The following is a 14,926-nucleotide window of genomic DNA, read 5'->3' as shown; positions in this document are numbered from 1 at the left end:
AACGGAAAGACTCCAATGGAAGTATGGTCAGGCAAAATAGCTCAAGACTATGAAAGACTAAGGGTATTCGGATGTGATGCTTATTACCATGTGAAAGAGAATAAACTGGACCCGAGAGCAAGGAAAGCTATCTTTCTAGGGTTTAATAGTGGCGGCAAGGGATTCAGATTGTGGAGTACAGAACTCAAGAAGGTTGTAATAAGCAGAAATGTGACGTTTAATGAAACCCATATGAAACTGAGAGAAGATAGAAAGGTTGTTCATGAGGTGGAGCTATCAAAGGAACAGACTGAACAATCAAGTATCGCAGATAAAATCGATAATGAAGAACAAAACTGTGTCGATCAAGAAGAAGAGCAAGAAGAAGACAGTATGGTTGATGATGTCCAAGATCAAGAAGAATGTATTGCCAAGAGAAAAGGAAAAAGAAAGGTTGTGCTTCCTGCTAAATACAAAGATTGTGTTTCATGTATGGCATACGCATTGCCAGTAATCGAAACAGATATTCCTACAAATTTTACAGAAGCAGCAAATAGTGAAGAAGCAAAGAATTGGCATGAAGCTATGGATGATGAAATGTTGTCACTGAAGAAGAACAAAACTTGGGATCTGGTGGAGCTACCTAAGGGAAGGAAGGCCATTGGATGCAAATGGGTATATGCAAAGAAAGATGGAATAAATAATGCAAGTCCAGTAAGATTTAAAGCCAGATTAGTAGCTAAAGGCTACGCTCAGAAGGAAGGAATAGATTATAATGAAATCTTCTCTCTTGTGGTAAAAAATTCATCCATTCGAATTCTACTTGCACTAGTGGTGCAGTTTGATCTTGAGTTAGTACAAATGGACGTAAAAACTGCTTTTCTGCATGGAAATCTGTCTGAAGAAATTTACATAAGTCAACCTGAAGGATACGAAGAGAAAGGAAAGGAGAATCTAGTCTGCAAGCTCAACAAATCCCTATATGGTTTAAAGCAATCACCGAGGCAATGGTACTTGAGATTCGATAAGGTTATGAAGGATTTTGGCTACACGAGGAGCCAATACGATCACTGCGTGTATCACAAGAAAACAAGGGGAGGTACATATGTCTATTTACTGATTTATGTGGATGATATGCTTATTGCCTCCAGTGATAGGACAGAGATCTCAAAGCTAAAAACTCAGATGCAAAATGAGTTTGAGATGAAAGATCTCGGCGAAGCAAAGAAGATTTTGGGGATGGAAATCACACGGGACAGAAAGAAATGGCTGGTATGTTTAGTGCAGAAACAATATTTGGAAAAGTTGCTACACAAGTTTGGCATTCTTGATGAAACCAAACCTGTAAATACACCTCTAGCCCCTCATTTTAAGTTGAGCACGCAGCTATGCCCTAATTGTGATAAAGAAAGAACTAAGATGAAGGATGTTCCTTATTCCAGTTTGGTTGGAGGGTTGATGTATGCCATGGTGTGTACTCGGCCTGATATTGCTCATGCAGTTGGATTAGTGAGTAGGTTTATGCATAATCCTGGTAAAATGCATTGGGAAGCTGCTAAATGGATACTAAGATATTTGCATGGAACAAGGAACACCGGAATCTGTTTTGAGCGAAATGATAGAGGAATCGGGAAGTTCTCTACTGGATATGTGGATTCTGATTTTGCTAGTGACTTAGACAAACGAAGATCTACCATAGGGTATGTGTTTACCATGGTGAATGGTCCTATATGTTTACAACCAATCGTTGCTCTATCAACCACAGAAGCTGAATATATGGCAATGGCTGAAGCTATTAAGGAGGCTATTTGGACACTTGGTTTAATAGCAGATTTGGGAGTAGAGCAGCGCAAGATGGACGTGCATTGTGATAGTCAAAGTGCCATTTACTTGGTGAAGTATCAAGTGCATCATGCAAGGACCAAACATATAGATGTGAGATATCATTTTGTTCGGGAGATTATAGCTGAAGGTGAAATTCTTGTAAAGAAGATTACTTCGGCTGATAATCCTGCAGATATGTTAACAAAGGTAGTTGGTGCATCAAAATTCAAACATTGTCTGGATTTGGTGCATGTGAGAAAAGTTTAATACTTGGAAGTGGTGGAGTAGTGGAAGCAGATGAAGTCTCTAGATGGATTTCTTACCAAGGTGGAGTTTGTTGAAGTTGGTATAGAATCCGAGAGGGGTTCCTAGCTGAGATAGGAGTTCTAATTGTAATAGGTATGGGAAACTTGGATGCAAGTTTCAGATAGGTTTAGGATTCCAACTCAGTTTAGGATTAGGTTTGTAACTAGTATAAAAGAACCTTAACGTTAGGGTGTGTAGAGATGAGAGTATAGTGTGAGAGATTTATGTGGCAAGAAAACTATTGTGTGAGTGTGAGTTTTCTTGTAATACTTTATTAAATCAATAAAGTGAGCTTCCATTGTTCATGTTTGGGTGATTGTTTTGGTTTGATCGAAGAGTAAGTTACAACAAGTGGTATCAAGAGCCATAGGTTGCGTGGTCATTGAATCCTTATTTTTGGATCGCATGCAAAGAATTATACATGAGTGGTGGAGACATAAATTAACCATATACAGTAGGAATATAACAATTGATTAGTAGCTCAAGATGACAATTCTACTCTTAACGTCGTGAGCAAACCATTTTCGTCATCTCGATGGGTCTAACTTCCCATTGCCAATAAAATCTTCCAACATGTTGGAGACATCATGAATTGCTCCGATGGACTGGACGCCAATTTCTTATCCATACATATACGGTATTTTGTCCTTCTTAAAAACAGCTAACCGGGTACTTCATCAAGGACATACCCATCATCATTTAGATGTTTTTACTAAAGACCAAAATTGCGCATGTATGGAGTCCTGGCAAATTGACATCTAGGCCTCACAATGCTATTCCTAGTAATTTCTTAAGCTGTGCTCAGGGTCCTCCTCACCTGGATATAAGCCTATTTCTCTTCCCCAACTAATTTATCACCTTTGCTTTTATGTACGAACAAATAAGTCGCTACAGAAAGAAGAGATCTGGTGTATAGAGAAAAAGAAAATCAGCAAGATAGTTATCTCCTTTGATTTTGCAATTTCAATTTCGTAAATGAATCACATGAAGGATCTACATATTATTAATTCAGTTTACATCATGTTTAAGAGCAAAGGGGAAGGATTGCAATCGAAAAAACACAAAGAATTGATATCAATTCAAACTTCAAACTTGATCTGGTAGACGGTTTTGAAGAGAGAGATGGGCGATGGAGGTAGCTGCTGCAACTGGGTATGCAGTTTCTGCCTCCCAAACTGATCAAATGAAAAAAAAGAAGTTGTTGACTTTGCGCAACGCATCCCCACCTACGTCGCGCAAAACAACTTTGCGCGACGTAGGTGGGAATGCGTCGCGCAAAGTTGGGAAAAAGCGGTAAATTCTTTTGGTTTGGCGCCAAAAGTTTGCGCGACGCCGTCCTTTGTCGTGCAAAATTACGTCGCGCAAAGACGTTTTGCGCGACATACGTACACCTACGTCACGCAAAACGGCTTTGCGCGATGTAATTTTATGCGTCGCGCAAGTTTTCGTCGCGCAAACATGTTTTTGTACTAGTGAGTGTGTCAAATCCCTTTTCTTTTCTTTTATTTGTTATTTTATATTTTTTTTCTTTCTGTTTTTATTTTTCCTTTCCTAGTATATTTTATTTGCCTTTGTTCGATGTTTTTAATTTGTTGCTCTAGTGCATAGTTCTTTTATTTTATTTTATTTTCCACACTTTTGAAGACAATGTGTGATTAAAGTTTGAGGGTGGAAAATAAGAAATTTTAGATTTTTATGTTTTGAGTCCATTAAAATTTTTTGTTTTAAGTTAATATCCATAGATGATTTTAAACGTTAGAACAAATAGACATGGTGAAGATTAATCCTATAGTAGAGTCTTTTCTATTTATTGTTGTTAGACACTAATTTATGAGTAATACTTTGAAAAATTGCAGTGTGAAGTGTTAAATAAAGAGGACGAGTGGTAAGAGTTTTAGTTGAATCTCCTTAACTATGTTGGTTCACTTTACACCAATGTAAGTTCATGAATTCTTTTCTAATTGATTCTAAATAGCTTAGACTCTATGGTGGGATTAGTTGGAGCTTTTGAAAATATGTTCTAATTTTTAACGTTTTCTATGGATTGCAACTTGAAGGTGAAAATTTGTCTTAGTTAAGTTTCATTAAAGTCATTAGTTTGCTAGTTTTTATTTTTGTTTTTGAGTTTTGTTTTGCTTGAGGACAAGCAAAAAGCTAAGTTTGGGGGTGATGAGTCGCTTTTATATTAGATATTTACCCTAATCTTAGTATTAATTTATTGATTATTTTGGTGAGATTTTGATACTTTGAATTATATTTGTAATGTAGGACATTTGACTTCTTGAGTAAAAAGTATTCAAAAGGACTAATTTTGGAGTGATTCCAATTGGAGGATGTTCATGTGTCTCTCAACTTGTTAGTATCAAAGTTTCATAATTTTCTACCTAGCGGTTTAATTATGGCAATGAAATAAAGGAGCAGTGCGTAGTGCTGTCAAAGTGACGTTTTGGGCTTATATGAGCTTTTTGGCACCCAAGATGATGTTTTCGGGTTCTAGGCCTTTTGAAATTATGTTCGGGACATCTCAAGCTTTAATTCTACCCATTTTAGGCTTGTTTTGGAGCCCTAAAGATCTAGAAACGTGGGATTCTTTGTGGCTGGGCAGATTTCCAAAAGTTAGAATATGAATGTATTTCCTAGTTATCTTATTCTATTATGTTTTCTAGTTTTTAGAAGACTTTTTCTAGTAGTATAAATAAGACTATTTAGCCGTTAGGGTGAGGGAGAGAATGCACTCACTAATTTGGAGAATTGCCTTTGACAATTCAAGTTTATTTTCAAGGTGTTTTCTTTCCATGTTCTTAATACTTTTTGTTTATGGTTGTTTGCAACTAATTTTTGTTTGCTAGGGCGAAGCCATGAGCCTTAGCATGAATATGTAGTCTTTATTCAATTGCTTATGATATTCTGCATGCATACTTTGAATTATTAATCATTGTGTTTAAACTATCTCTATATTTTAATGCTTAGCTACCATTATGATGTTCAGATAAGTAATCAGATGTAATTTGGTCAGAATATCACCGGAGGATTGAGTATGGCTTATTGTGGTTAATAATTGTAATTTCACTTAAAGTGAATATCACGCTCTTAGGGGTTGCATGGTTTTTCAAAGAGTTTTCACAAAACTTAATGAGTCTTGCATGTTCATATTTGATTTACAGACGGGTTGCATGTTAGATATACATTATTGGTTGAATATCACGAGGAGAATATGCATAAGGAAAACTTAATCTTCAAAGTTGCATGTGTAATTCATTAGTAATTGGTAAAACTACATAGAATAGTTAAGGTGATGGCGGAACTCTAGTCTTTTACAATTTGGTTTTCAAACGTTTCCTTTTGTTTTTTTTATTTTGCTAATTTCTTTAATTGGTTTAATTTAAAATTCGTTTTTAATATTTTAGGTCACAAAATCAACATTTTTCAAACTTTGTTTTAAATAATTAATTAAGAATTGGTTTTAAACACAAATTATTCATTTAATTCCTGTGGAAAAAGACCTTACTTGAGCCGTTTATACTACTACTACCTTGTTATCTTGCAAGTATTTTAAGGGTTTTTACCCTACTTTTGCAGGTGACAAAAATCCTATCACCTATAAATGTGTGGATCAGATGTTGGCTTAAAAAATAATTATGGCAAAATCGTTGTTGGGTTTTAGATTTAGCATTAGTTTTTTATGGTCATTGTCAGCGTTTGCTTCTGTATTTGGTGTGTGATTTTAAAATTGACAAGAAATAGAGTGTGATTAATGGAGACTTCATAATGGTATTTGTTGGTTGTTTACCATGATGAGTTATCCTAAGCCTATTAGGAAAATTAGGAAAAATTTGAAATAGGTTCAATTTTATAAGCCTACTTTTGAAATAGGTCCAATTTTTAGTGACTTTTGACTTTTGAAATACGTCCAATTTTTAGTTACTTTGAACCCATATCAAAATACTCCTAGGAATTATAGTTTTAAGGTGTGTTTGTTTGGGCTCACTAAGTGGAACTGGACTGGACTGGACTACATACTAATGTAGTCCCATGTTTGGTCTGTGCTGGGACTAGCTTAAATGAGACTAAAGGGGACTCGCTAAGACCATTTCTAGTTCTCTGATTTGCTTCCGCTTCGCCCCTTGCATTTGCTTCTTCTTCCCCACTTCCACATCCATTTTCAAAACTGGCTTCTTCCTCCTCCCTGCTTCGCCCCCCTGCGAGTTCTGGGCTTCGTTCTTTTTGAATCTCAGATGGCATTCGATTCGGATCTGGAAATCATTGGGAGGAAACGGGCGTTGTGGCGACTATATGCTTCCGTCGTTGTCGTGATTACCATGGATGTTGAGCTCTTGCAAGCTTCAATTCCTAATGCTTCAGCTCATAACGCATCAAGGCCTCCAATACCCACTCCCAATTTGATCTCCCCCACCATTTTTAATACGCCTGAACAATTTTATTCCGATCAAATCCGTCAAGAAAACTGCTCATCCTTTCCAAGTTTCTTCTTCTTCTTTTGCAACCTCTCTCATCACTTTTTTTTAATGGGATTTAGCATTGTCTGTGCATTTTTTTTATTTTTTCACTGCAATTATTTGTCAATTTGGCCTTGTATATTGGTGCAACTCAACTCTTCGATGGGAAAGATAGAAAATTCAAGATTTTGATTCTTTGGTATTCGGCATAAGATCTGATTTTTGGCTTTGTTTTTATTTATTGAGTGTATTCTAGTTTTTCAGACAAGAAAGTGGAAGTTTTTATAATTAAAAATAAAAAATAAAAAATAAAAATTTAGTCCTAACTAGTCCAGCACTGCACCAAACATTTCACAATTCTAGTACTACTTAGTCCATACCAATCCAGTTCAGCTTAGTCCCTGAATCTAGTATGAGATAATCCGGTGCAACAAACGCATCCTAGGGGATTAAAATGTTTTTCCAGTTGAAGTTGTTTTCCCAATTGGAGAAAGATTCATAACTAGATTTCAATTAGGATGAGTAATCCTTATTGAAGAAGACATTTTTTATGTTAATATAAAGGGGCTATTGCAATAGTTTTAAAGTGGTGTAAAACAATAAGTTGTATACCACTCAAGGAGTCAAGAGTGAGAGAATATTGTGAGGGCAAAGTGTGTGCGAGAGAAAAGAAAAGACATAAGTGTGTATTTCTTGTTCTTTAGAGGCTTGGCAAGATTATTCGTTGTCCTCATTATGATATAATGTCGTTGCACATAGCCGAACCACATATATAAACTCTTGGTGTGATTTGCCTGGGTTATTTGTTTCCCATTTCCGAGTTTGTTTTTTGCATTCTTGAAAAGATTATTCGTTGTCCTCATTATGATATAATGTCGTTGCACATAGCCGAACCACATATATAAACTCTTGGTGTGGTTTGCCTGGGTTATTTCCGAGTTTGTTTTTCGCATTCTTGAACTCGATACTCACAAAAATATAAATTATACTCGCCTGTTGAATGGTTTTGGCTGTTGGAAATAATGTCCTGCATAGTGTTTGTTGTTTCAATCTTTCAACGAACATAGTAAAGGTGAAATTATAAATCTTGGATGATTACTTGATTCTTCTTAATTGGCTCTTTTAAGTTCCCCCCTGGATGATTACTTGATTCTTCTTAATTGGCTCTTTTAAGTTCCTCCCCCCCCCCCCCCCCGGTTCAATCTTGATAAACACAAAGCAAGCACAAACAACATGATGCAGCAACCACCACTCAGAAAACTATTAACACAGAGAAGCTATGAAAAGCAATGGATACTAGAATTGAATACGAAGATGATGAGGAAAGATAGAGAGGAAGAAAGAGGAAATGTATTAAAGCTTTCAGAAATTCTTACAATACTTTCTTACTCAAATGAGAACCCTATGACCCCTTATATACCCATAAGAACTAATTACAACAATACCCTTCTTCCTGTATTAACTAACCCATCTTCTAGATAATGCCATGTGACAATTCTGTTATACATGTGGCAATTCTGTTATTCTGTTATATTGGTTATTACTCCCTCCTCAAACTGAACAGGGAGCTGCCAAGTGAAGTTTGAAACAGCTAAACACCTGAAACCGGATCGAAAACTGAACCTGAAACAGCAAGAGCAAGGTGTCTGCAGTGCTTGTCAAACACAGGACTATGCAGGCCTTTGGTGAATACATCTGCAACCTGTTCTTCAGTAGGTATATATTGGACGATTAAATCACCCCGTTGGACCTTTTCACGAACAAAATGATAGTCGGTATCAAGATGTTTGATCTTCGAGTGAAAGACAAGATTTGAGCTTAGAGCTAAAGCACTCAGATTGTCACAGTGAAGTACTGGAGGCACCAAGATTCACTGATGTATGTCTTTGAGGAGAGATCGAATCCAAAACAAATATGCTGCAGAATGCGCTAAAGCTTTGTATTCAGCCTCAGTAGAGCTGCGAGATACTGTGGATTGCTTCTTAGACTGCCAAGAAATGGGATTATCGCCCAAGTAGATCACAAAACTAGTTATAGAACGTCGGGTGTTTATGTCTGCTGCCCAGTCTGAATCAGAATAGGCAAGCAAATTGAAATCCAAGCTCTTTTTGTAATGCAGACCATACTCAAGTGTTCCTTTCAAGTACCTTAAGATGCGTTTGACAAGATGCATATGAAGATCAGTCGGGAAAGTCATAAACTGACAGACCATGTTAACAGCCTGAGCAAGATATGGCCGAGTTAATGTCAAATATTGAAGAGCCCCTACCAAACTTCGATAATGACTTGGGTCAGAGAGATGAGCACCTTCTTGTTCAAGAAATTGTGCATGGGGCTTAGATGGTGTTGATGTAGGCTTACATGTCTCCATTGCTGCCTTCTTAAGGAGATCTTTAGCATATTTCGATTGACTTATAAACAGTGATCCATCATCTTTATACTGAATCTGCAATCCCAAGAAATAAGATAATCTGCCCATGTCCTTGAGATCAAACACTTCTGCAAGGTCACTGATCACTGCTTGAACTGTTGTAGGATTGGAACCAATGAGTATAATATCGTCTATATAAAGCAATAAGAGGACAATATCCCATTTATCTACTTTAACAAATAAGCTTGTATCAGATAAGGAAGTTGTGAAACCAAAGGATGGAAGATAAATTGTAAACTTCGAGTTCCAAGCTCTCGGGGCTTGTTTCAAGCCATAGAGAGATTTAATGAGTTTACACACATAACTTGGACAGGAAGGATCCACAAATCCTTGAGGTTGCTGCATGTAGACCTCTTCCTCGAGGTCACCGTGCAAAAAGGCATTTTTAATGTCTAGTTGTCGCAAATTCCAACCAAAATGTGCAGCTAAAACAAGAATTAATCGAACAGTAGTGTGTCTAACCACAAGACTGAAAGTCTCTGAGTAATCCAGGCCTTGTTCTTGAGTGTACCCCTGAGCAACTAACCGAGCCTTATACCTTGATATTGTACCATCTGGATTTTTCTTTATTTTATACACCCATTTGCTACCTACAATTGTTCTGTGAGATGGAGGTGGAACTAGAACCCATGTACCTTGAGCCTTTAATGCATTATATTCGTCTTGCATAGCATGTTGCCATTCAGATTTACACGATGCTGCTCTAAAAGTTTTAGGTTCGTCAAGTTCTGTGATATTAGCCAGAAATGAAAACCCTCCAGGACATGCACTAGTAATGGACTTAGAACAGGACATATATGAGCAAGACGCTAGTATTTGTAATGAACGTAACTCAGGGAAAGTGGCCAAATAAGCTGCATAATTCTTTCTGGAAATAGCACCTGTTTGTAATCTAGTTTGAATCCGAGGATGAAGTGGGTCTTGTACAGGTAATACATGGGAAGCAGTACTAGAAGAGTGCTCAGACAAAGGTAATAATACCTGAAGTTGAGTAGCTTCTGATGGTACGGTGGGAGCAATGCCAATGAACTCCATGCAAGTTGATGTGCAAGGGGCTGCAGGTGGATTCTCTGTAAACGTGAGTCTTTAAATATAAGTATGTAAATATATTGTAAATATTAGGAATCCTTTTTTAGGAAGGATTATTTGTTGTGTACTTTTTTTAATTATAGTTTCCTTATAGAACAAGGATTATATTTGTATATATTTCAAGGAAGTAATACAATGAAATTACCCCGTAAAAATTCTATTTGGCATCAAGAGCTAGTGTTGCCGAAACCTCAGTTTTTCCGCTGTGCTTGGTTGACTGTTTTTCTGCAAATCTTCTGCAGAAAACAGTGTTGCCGTGTGTGTGTGTGTAATCTTGCTGGTGTGTGCAGCAGTGTGGGTGATGCTGTGTCTGGTTGACTGGTTTCTACACAATGTACCGTGTGTGTCTGGTTGATTGGTTTCTGCACAGTGTGCCGTGTGTGTGTGGTATTGCCGCATGCGCAGCAGTGGTGAATCATCAGTCAGTCTTGCTGTTTTTCTGTTTTTTTTTCTTCTGGTAAAGCTGAATGGCATTAGAAGGAGGCAGTGGCATGTTGAAGTTGGAAGGCAGTAACTCAACCAATAATCCAGTATTGAATCCTGTCGTTATTCAGAGTGATGCGTCTGCTTTACCAAACACCGTGAAATTAAATGGATCAATTATGATGCAGTAGGAAGGGCTTTGTGACTGGGAGTACCAAGGAGCCTGCTGAGAATAGTGCTAAATATATGACATGGGAGACAGGGAATGCAATAGTAAAATGGTGGTTAATCAATTCCATGGAACCTGCTATCATGGGATTTTTTATTCACCTGCGTACTGCTAAAGAAGTTTGGGAAGAGGTGGCTCGGACCTATTATGATGGTTCAGATATTTCTCAAATTTATGAATTGAAGGTTAAATCCTTCAGACTCCGTTAAGAGGGCCGACCAGCTGGTGTGTATTATGCTGACCTCAAGTCCGTTTGGCAGGAGTTAGACCAAAAGAGACCAATCAAGATGGAATGTGCTGTGGATCTCAAGACCCTTCGGGAAGAGATTAAAATTGATCGTGTGTATGCTTTTTAGCGGGTTTGGATGATATCTTTGATAAGGTAGAGAGTGATATTCTACGTATTCAACCCTTACCATCTGTTGAGGAAGTGTTTTCTGTTGTTCAGCGTGAAGCACAATGACATGCTACTATGATGGGTGAAAGTAACAACCAAGGTGGGCCGCCGTCCATGGCCATGATTTCTCGGCTAGCTGCTGTCCCTCGTTTTAATAATTATTCTAATCACTCTTTAAATTCTTATCCCTTCAACCGAGAAAATAAAGATGATTTGAAGTGTACTTTTTGTGGACAAACCCGTCATACTGAGGATACGTGTTTTGCTAAGCATGAGGTACCTGATTGGTTTCCAGAATTGAAGAAGAAATTGCGTGCAAATGAGCATGGAAGTGTAGGAAACAATGGAGGCCATGCCTCCCTAGCTACAGCCCCACCAACAGCAAATGAGGCCGAAACTCCTGGTAATGACCTGAGTCAAACCTTGCTGACTCGTTCTACCTATGGTGGCTCGTCCACCACCGCAGGTACTGTAGGGTATGGTCTTTTGGCCACTGATACCAAGCATCACACAGGTTGGATTCTGGACTCTGGTGTAACGGATCATATGACATATGATAAGAATATGTTTCAATGTCTGACAACATCTCACAGGGAATATATTGCCACTGCCAATGGTACCCATGCTCCTGTTATTGGTGCTAACACCGTGTATCTCACGGCCTCTCTCCCTTTACACTGATGTTTACTTGTTCCATCTTTATCACATCATTTACTTTCCATACCACAGGTTACTAAACAATTGGATTGTGTTGTTCTAATGTATCCGTCCTTTTGTCTACTTCAGGATATTTAGACCAAGGAGATAATTAGGCGTGGCACTAAGAGAGAGGGGTTATACTATATGGATGATGTCGTTCCTGGCAGAGCTCATGCAGTACGAGTATTCCATGATAGTAATCTACAAGAAGTATGGTTATTGTATCGTTGATTAGGGCATGCATCCTTTAGATATTTAAGGCATATGATGCCTAGTTTATTTAGTGGAATAAATGAATCAGACTTACATTGTGATGTATGTATTCTTGCTGAAAGCCATTGTGCTTCGTTTCCTCCTAGTATGAATAAAAGACCTTTTCCGTTTGATCTTGTGCATTTCGATGTTTGGGGGCCTTCTCCAGTTACTACTCCTTCGGGAATCCGGTGGTTTGTTACATTTGTTGATGATTATACTCGTATGACATGGCTTTATGTGTTGAAAAATAAAAGTGATGTTAGTGCCATATTTCGGTCTTTTGCTCAGCTAGTTCAGACACAATATTCTTCTGTTATCAAGGTTCTTCGTTCTGATAATGGCAGAGAATACATCAATTCTGAGTTGTCGGGTTTTCTATGTGATCAAGGGATCCTCCATGAAACCACATGTCTGCATACTTCGCAACAAAATGGGGTTGCAGAGCGTAAAAATCGCCACATTTTGGAAACAGCCCGTGCCTTGCTCCTTGGGGCTTCCGTTCCTTTGCGTTTTTGGCCTGAAGCAATTACCTATGCCTTGTATGTTATTAATCATATGCCTTATTGGGTGGTTAGTTTCCAAAAACCTTTTCAAGTCCTCACATAACATGCTCCCGTGGTGTCACGTAATACTCTCACCCCTCGAGTCTTTAGTTGTGTGGCTTATGTTCATATTTAGAAAATACATCGAAGTAAATTGGATCCGTGTGCACTACGATGTGTCTTTCTGGGTTTCTCTTCTCACCAAAAGGGGTATCAGTGTTACCATCCTGAAACCTGGCATATGTATGTAACCATGGATGTGACCTTTTCTGAAATGGAATATTTCTACACTTCTGTCCCTTCCATTTCAGATCACCAGGGGAAGAAGAACATTGTTGGTAATTTGAGTCGGTTGGATCTAGGGGGAGATGTGATTATTGAACAGCGTGTAGGACCTGGAATTGTTGGTGTCAAATGTACAGTGAGTACCGAGTGTGTTGACAACTCAGGTGATGGTGGTGATTTGATCAAACCCATAAGAGAGCCTCAGCTAGCTGTTGCTGAGGAATGTCCTAGTGCTCAACAGTCCCTTGCCGAGCCCACTACACTTGTTCTTGCTGAGTCTAGTACGCCCTTTCTCTCTAGTTCCAACGTGCTGCCCAATACGTCTTCTCTGAATATGCCTGAGGTAAGTATTGTAAATGATTATGTCATTGATCCAAGTAATAATGTGAGTACTTATAAATTGCCACCGAGACAAAATCGAGGTGTGCCTCCTGTTAGGTTTTCTCATGAAGGGAAGGTGAAGTATCTGATAGCCAATTATGTATCATGTAACAAGCTTGCACCAGAACGTCAGACCTTGGTGAGCAATATGGAGTTTATTCAAGTACTAACTCGAGTGGAGGAAGCTCTAAAAGATCCAAAGTGGGCGAAAGCAATGGATGAAGAGATGTTAGCATTACAGAAAAATAATACTTGGGAGGTGATGATGCTACCCGCAGGAAAGAAGACCGTGGGATGCCAATGGGTATTTACAGTTAAATATAAGGTTGATGGAACGGTCAACAGATATAAAGCAAGGTTGGTGGCTAAAGGGTATACTCAAACATATGGGGTGGATTACCAAGAGACTTTCTCCTCGGTTGCCAAGATGAATACGGTACGTGTTCTTATCTCTTTAGCTGCAAATATGGACTGGCCATTAAAACAGTTCGATGTGAAGAATGCGTTTCTCCATGGGAATTTGGTGGAAGAAGTATATATGGATTTTCCTCCTGGATATAGCAATGGTGGGAATACTGAAGTATGTCGATTGCATAAGTCACTTTATGGGCTTAAGCAATCGCTTCATGCATGGTTTGATAGATTTACTCAAATGATGAGAAGGAATGAATATCGTCAGAGTCATTCTGATCATACATTATATGTAAAACGTAAACAAAATAAAGTAACAGCCTTGATTATCTATGTAGATGACATGATTATAATAGGAGATGATGTTAATGAGATGTCCAAGTTGCAAGGAAACCTTGCGGCCGAATTTGAAATGAAGGATTTAGGAGATTTGAAATATTTTCTGGGAGTTGAAGTTACTCGCTCTTCTAAAGGTATCTTCTTGTCTCAACGTAAGTATGTGCTGGATTTATTAAAAGAGACTGGTATGTTGGGATGTAAGCCAGTAGAGACTCCTATTGTTGAGAAGCATCATTTGGGTTTGAATCCAAGTCAGAAACCGGTTGACAAAGGTAGATATCAGAGGCTTGTAGGGAGACTTATTTATTTGGCTCATACTTGTCCTGATATTGCCTATGCTGTAAGTGTTGTGAGTTAGTTCATGCATTCACCAAATGTGGATCATAAGGCAGCTGTTATGCGTATCTTGGCATACTTGAAGTCGGCACCTGGAAAATGAGTATTGTATGGGAAACACGAGCATTTGAGAATTGAAGGGTTTACTAATGCAGATTGGGCAGGTGATGTAACTAATAGACGGTCTACTTCTGGGTATTTTACCTTTGTTGGAGGGAATTTGGTGACATGGCGAAGTAAGAAACAGAAGGTGGTGTCACGATCTTCAGCTGAGGCCGAATATAGAGGAATGGCTCAAGGAATTTGTGAAATCCTTTGGCTACGAAAACTTCTTTTAGGACTTGGGTTTAAACCGGAGGAGACTATGAAGTTGTGTTGTGACAACAAGTCCGCAAGAGATATAGCTGATAATCCAGTGCAACATGATAGAACGAAGCATGTGGAGGTGGATCGACATTTTATTAAAGGGAAGCTTGAAAAGAAGATTGTATCAATACTATTTGTGAAGTCAGAGGAGCAACTTGCAGATGTTCTTACTCATGC

The 14,926-nt window shown here is 38.3% G+C and overlaps 1 pseudogene; it reads left to right on the top strand.

The window, feature by feature from the left end:
• Window positions 1-8,145, top strand: part of LOC126590360 (transcription initiation factor TFIID subunit 6b-like) — a 41,481-nt pseudogene extending 33,336 nt beyond the window's left edge.
• The last annotated feature ends 6,781 nt before the right edge of the window (window positions 8,146-14,926 follow it).

Source organism: Malus sylvestris, chromosome 11, assembly GCF_916048215.2.
Source record: "Malus sylvestris chromosome 11, drMalSylv7.2, whole genome shotgun sequence".
Classification (NCBI taxonomy): Eukaryota; Viridiplantae; Streptophyta; class Magnoliopsida; order Rosales; family Rosaceae; genus Malus; species Malus sylvestris.
This window is presented reverse-complemented; position numbering and strand designations above follow the sequence as displayed.